The 6465-nt window shown below is 31.5% G+C and overlaps 1 long non-coding RNA gene across 2 annotated transcripts; it reads right to left on the bottom strand.

The window, feature by feature from the left end:
- Nucleotides 1-4777: 4777 nt before the first annotated feature.
- On the bottom strand, nt 4778-5975 carry LOC135132431 (uncharacterized). Of its 2 annotated transcripts, none has more exons than XR_010281031.1 (5): nt 5677-5975; nt 5533-5621; nt 5427-5449; nt 5301-5369; nt 4778-5249 (listed from the first exon to the last, which is right to left on the bottom strand). It is a non-coding gene; the product is annotated as an uncharacterized LOC135132431 (long non-coding RNA). The 2 variants fall into 2 exon arrangements; XR_010281030.1 differs by having other exon boundaries at nt 4779-5249; nt 5306-5369; nt 5677-5971.
- Between the last annotated feature and the right edge of the window lie 490 nt (nt 5976-6465).

Here is a 6465-nt window from a genome sequence, read left to right as displayed (position 1 = left end):
CTAAGCGGAGGCTCACACCTACTCCCACTCTAAAACGCAAAGCACAGACACGACGAGATCGTATTTTGAAATACTTTTGTCATATTATAATCGGTGGAGTGTTACAAGTCGACGACGGTACCCGAACTAAGTTGAATCTTTCTGTGTACGCTGTGACTAAGATTCACCTCTCCCCTCGAAAATGTTTACGTCCCTCAGAACTCACTGACTTCACAGTCCGAGAAACGAATGAATGGCTTGAGTAAAACCTACTCTTAAAACATGTTCTATTCTAAACAACTTAACTTCGACACAATGGGATAATTTTATGATGGCCATATAACCTTATAGCTTTTGGAGTACTTTACAATAGGAGGCGCACGAGTTGGTAGGAAGGTTAGCGATAGCGCTAGCGACCAGGGTGCCCAGGTTTGGTGATTTATCGCTATTTTTGCGACTTGGCGCCCAAGATTGGCGTCGTTTTTTCTATGTCGGCGCCAGTTGGCGATTTTGGCGAATTTTGGGCGATTCTTTTATTTTTCCATTTTTGTATTGCGCCATCTGTGAACAGACGAGTAGCGAAAAAGTCAACAATCAACTACCACTCTCACTCTCAATCTCAACCCCTCACACTCTTTCATGACCATGAGTCATGAAAGAGTGTGAGGGTCACTCATCGGTTCATCACACTGAAAAGGTCAATGTACTCGGACCATCATCTCAAAAAATATTGACTAACACAAATAAAAAATGTTATGTTAGTATGACCATGACCCATGACATAGGAAAATAAAATGCTTCTTTCCAATTTCTGTTAATAAAATGCTCATTTTGTATGTTAAATCTCGATATTAAAACAATAGTTTAATCGAAAGGATGAATAAAATGTTCATAGCAACACTTTATTCGCACTGTCATTGACAACACGAATAAAGTAATAGATATTTACGAAACAAGTAACGTTATTAGGGTTACGTGTATCGTAACACATTTTATTTTATCCTAAAAATTCCAAAAAAAGCAAAAAATTATACTAAAAATTATAAATACTACAGTCGGCCTTGTCTAAATTTAGTATCATTGTTTGTGTATTCGAAAAAAAATTTCCAAAATGAGTGTCAGTAACAGCAGTAAATTCAGCATTAAGGAAAAAGCTGATGCAGCCCGCTTAAAATTAATACCCAACAAGTCTGCAAACAGATATAAAAAAGAACTGGATACATTTAAACAGTGGCAGCAAACCAACGGAGCAACAGGAATCACCGAAGACGTAATGTTGGCCTATGTTTCGAAATTGGTAAGTTTTTATGTGCTAATTATTCAGATGATGATTAATTGAAGGTTCTTTTAGTCATGGAAGTTCGAACCGTCTTCTGTTTGGACAAAAATCTCCATGTTGAAAAAAATGTTGCTCACCCATGAAAATGTGGACATTTCTTCTTTTGAAGTAGTGAAATCGTTTATGAAAACGAATGGTTTGGGATACTCACCAAAACAATCCCGTATATTCACACGAGAATATATCAATACATTTTTGAAAGATGCCCCTGAAGATTATTTGTTGTATGATGTTACTTTTTTGATTTTCTTTTGTTATTATTGTACCTGTGGCAAATAAAAAAGCAGTGTTGTAAAGATTTTTTTTACGTTACTAGTGTTGTTAAATGAGCCTTAACGCAATCCGTTGCTAACGTGTTATTGTTACTATAACAATTTAGGATAAAATAAAAAAACTAAAAATTCACACTACCATTGAATTTTTCGTTACTATGGATGCGTAAACATATTCAACTAAAATTTGCAACGCTTGATCGTCTACCTCCTGTAAAACAATCGTAATGAAAGGCCAGGAACATCCCCTGAATTTGACCGTGACGAAAGTACAGGCAACTTGGGCAATTTACCTTCTTTAAATGTTCATCATATTAGTATACGAGCCCTAACAACTAAATATTGGGACACAGACAATTACTCAAAAAAATCCGGTACATATTTTTGATATCATTCAATTCGTTTGGACTAAATGCAAATTTTGCATGAGCATCTATTTTGGCATAGAGTCAGGTATTTTGCAAATTAATAAATTTTCTTAGACCGCAAAAATTGTCATCTAAATAAAAAATGTGCCATTTTTGCTGACATTTAAATGTTGGGACACCCGAGAAAATTTGCTAAGTATACTATCGAAATACAAACGTACTAGCTGGTAAATGCTGCCATTATTATAGGGATCGTAGCATTTCATGCTAGTGTGGTTTTATTTAGAAAAAAATAATTAGCGGTGGGCTAGTTTTAGTAAAAGTTCTGAAAATAATAATTTCGCAGTACTGCAAGGGAAAATCGATAAGAAAAAGTGAAGATTTGTTCCAAATAGCTTGGTCGTCGATGGTAAACATCGTAAAATATTACGCAGACAGAGGTACCATAGGAATAAAAGGTAAAATTCCCGGTAGGCCACCAGTTGTGGAGCCGCGTGATCAACGACAACTGATGAAAATTTATAAAAGTGGACGACGGAGTACTTCAAGAGAAATTACTACTTGCTGGAATAGCGATAACCAACTAAATTTTTCAAGACAATATTGTCGCGAATGGATACACAAATCAGGCCTTGGTTTTTACATTGTAAATCTTAAATAAAGCTATCTTTGATGGACTTTATTATTTATTTATATTATTTTAGGCTAAAGTAAAACCACAATTAAAAACTGCCCACAAGAAAAATCGGTTAATATGGCCAAAATAAAAATTGGAGAAAAGTAATATTAACGCTGAGTCCAAATTTGATGTCTGGGTGAGATAATAGTCGAAAAAGAGTTGTTGAAATAAAAAAGGAATTTTAATATGGATTATCTCAAACAAACAGTCAAGTTTGCAAGCGGAAAAATGGTTTAGGGGTGCATGTCTATTAACGGAATTTAAAGACCAGTTAACAGCGTTCATGGAAGGGAAATTACAAATTCAAACAACTATCAAAAGACTTTGTAAAAAAATATTAACAACTACTGAAGCAGTCTATCCTGTTGATATTTATATTTTTCAACAGGATGATGCTTCAAGTTACACACCTACAACACTTATTTTATTACAAAGAATAATAATATAAATGTTTGCCCTGACCATCGAATAGCCCAGATCCTAATCTAGTAGAGACGGTATGACGTGAAATAAAAAAATATTTAGGAAATCATCCATGACAAGCGATTGTCAATCTTCAACAGGAAATTTAGCGAGTGCAGGATACGGTAACAACTCCTGTGTATTGCAGAAAATTAGTTGAAAATATGACGGCAAGAATTCCTGCAGTTATTAAAGCAAAAGGAGATATGACCAGTTACTGAATTTGCTTTGTCCCAATATTTATGTGTCACAAAATGTTCCGTTGTTTTAGAGTTTTATGTCACTGTTTGAGTTAGAAATCAGTATTTATTGTGCTGTAAGCATTAACAGCTTTGAAAAACGAATTAAATTTAAAATTGTAGGTAATTATCTAAAATAAATTACATTTTTGTTAAAAAGTTTGATTATTTTTTTATAAAAATTTTTTGTCGTCCCAATATTTAGTTGTTAGGGCTCGTAGTAATAAGTAGTACAATTAATATTTATGTAAATGGATTAGCTAATTTTTTTTTATTTTGCCAAATTGGAAATATCTTGTATGATACACGTGAATAAACGAATTTTATCCACTCAAAAACATTATCACACTTGGCTTCGCCTCGTATGCTAAACTGTTTTTTCGTTGGATGAAATTAGTTTTTATTCACTTATACCATAAATAGCTATTGTTATTGCCCTTTATATGTTTATTTTTTTTAATGTTCTAATTTAAAAATACAAGAAATAAAATTTAAAATAAATATTGGTTTCCTACATTTGCACCAATCAGCTCTAATGGCGCTATAAACAACTTCCGCCGCATTTTAGTCTTTCAATCTATGATTTTACCGGAAGTTTCTCATGCCCTTTAAAAAATACTTGAAACCCATTAGGTCATAAAACCTGCAATCTGCAATTCTGCATTTTACTTTGATATTTGGTACAGTGCAGACTGTGGAAGTGCAGAGTGTGACTGTGTTTAAATTCACGTTTATCTGTGTTTGAGTTCTAGTTTTTTTTAATAGCATAATGGGAAAACATAGCAAATACACGCGTCATTACAATGCCAAATGGGCAGACGAACCGTGAACGAAACGTAAGTCTAATTAACTTTCTTTTGGGTAACAGTAATACTGACCGGCAAAAAAACGGCCACCCTGAAAAATTTCGCAAAACCTAACTTCAAAAATTATTAATTTAACTAATGATCGTTATTTTATTAAAGAACCATTTACTATTGACACATGATGTATGACTTAGCAAAAAAAAAGAAGACAAATAAACGCAGAATTAAATTAAATTTAACAAAATAACAGAAACGGATCGACAATTTGAGAGACATCTGTAAGAGTTAAAGGCCTTGTTTTCACGTATAAACGTTTATTAACTGCCAAACTTATAATCAAACCCCAGTAACATTTTATATGTAATCAATATTGAAGTTCTAACATTTAAATAATATGGGTAACGACAGATTTTTTTTTTAAAAATCAATATTGGTTTTAAATATTGAATATATATTTATTTTCAATGTTTAATACTTATTTAGTTCAGAACATTTAATAAATGTTCTTCATATGAAAGGGGGTATGGATATAAAAAAAAACTTGTATGGAATACAATATAATATTTATTAAATACAAAAATACATTGTCACTGGAAATAACAGTGTATTTGAAACGTTGCGGCAATATTTATACATTTAAAAATTAATTGTCCTAGAACCAATTCGTTGAAAATTTGTACCGGGTGATTTTTTTTTTAATTTCTGCTTTTTTTTTCAGTTTCACTGCTTATGTCAGCAGTGAAACTGAAACTGCTGGCATAAGCTTCATGGGCAGAAATTTAAAAAATCACCTGATGTGAAACACAATATAAATTTTTTAAACATAAAAATACACTGCCAACTTACAATGAAATAAAAATACATTGTCAATGGAAATAACAATGTTCTGCTACATTTCAATCGTTATACAGAAATATTTATTTAATAATTATTTGCTCTATAACCGATTCATTGAAAAGCGATATAATTAATTAAAATAAAAAAAATCATACCTCATGTTTTTTTCGATGAGAATTCACTCTTGCTTTTGTCTGCGCTTAATGAGGTCCTACCATTTTTTAAATTTCAGCAGTTGTGGCGTTTTTGTGACGTTTCCGTGTGGTACCTACAATTAAATTAACTTACAAATTTCGTAATTTTTAAAAAATCACATAACTTTACATATTGTAGCCTTGTTAATTGTGAGTTTACTAAAAGAGAGCTTATTTTTTCCTTGCCCTGAAAACTTGAAAGCAATTTGGTTCATTATTAATAATTTCTTCAAAATTGCATAGGTACCTACATGTTTTTTTACATCTTCTCTTCCTGGAAAATAAACATTATTATCAGTCTGAAACTAACTAGTTTATAAATACTAGGAGTTAATAATAAGAATAATAAATGCTTACCAATTCATTCAATTTCTGCGTATCTCCCGCAATTTCTAACTGGATTTCTTCTTTTTTTTGGTTGCGCCCGGACATTCATCATTTTGTTTCTACATTCATAATGTGCTTATATTCAGGAATATTAAACCTCTTAAATATACTTACGTGTTGAGAAATTGCATTTTCTGCATTGCTTGTAGAAGTGAGGTTATGTAGAATTAGTACTGTTTTCTTGACAAAACGGTATTTACTACACTATTCTGAATTTATCGCAGTACCGATAATCACAATTCACAATAGAACAAACACCATGAACTTACAGAAAATACTTTTTGAACCACCAACAACAACAGAAAATATGTATATGTTGCACATTGCGCAAACGCGTTCCAGCAGAGCAAGCGCAAATTTAAGTAAGTTTTACAAAAATGATGAATAAAATTATTATTTTTTGTTCGCAAAAATAAAAAAAATATTACTTTTTAATGAGCAATTAATAGTATGCAACACGATATTTCGAATAGTGTCAATTTCACAATAGGTGGTATTTTTTCAAATCAATTTTTAATATTGCTCCGATAAAAACCCTATGACATAAATTACCTACAAGTTGTCCCAACATGGTACTTTTTTTTCATTTTTGTTGTTCGGTATCTTGATAAAAAGACATTTCATAAATATGTAATATATGTTGAAATTCATATATAAATTTATAAATATAAAATGAATATTATATAAATATTTGTAATATCTAATCAACATTTAATATTATATCAATCTTATATAAATATTAGAAAAATATTGCTTGCTACTGGGGAATGACGAAAAACAGTGTTTACAGCAACAGCCTCCTTTACTGTTTTAATTAAGAAAATACCGTACCTACTTGGTCTGTTTCTGTTATTTTATTAAATTAAATTTAATTCTGCGCTTATTGGTCTCCTTTTTTTGCTA

The sequence above is a fragment of the Zophobas morio genome, unplaced genomic scaffold (assembly GCF_036711695.1).
Source record: "Zophobas morio isolate AGI-343-1 ecotype UQ-CSIRO unplaced genomic scaffold, CSIRO_AGI_Zmor_V1 ptg000021l, whole genome shotgun sequence".
In the NCBI taxonomy this organism is placed as follows: Eukaryota; Metazoa; Arthropoda; class Insecta; order Coleoptera; family Tenebrionidae; genus Zophobas; species Zophobas morio.
The sequence above is the reverse complement of the archived record's forward strand: the minus strand, read 5'-3'. Positions and strand labels throughout refer to the sequence as shown.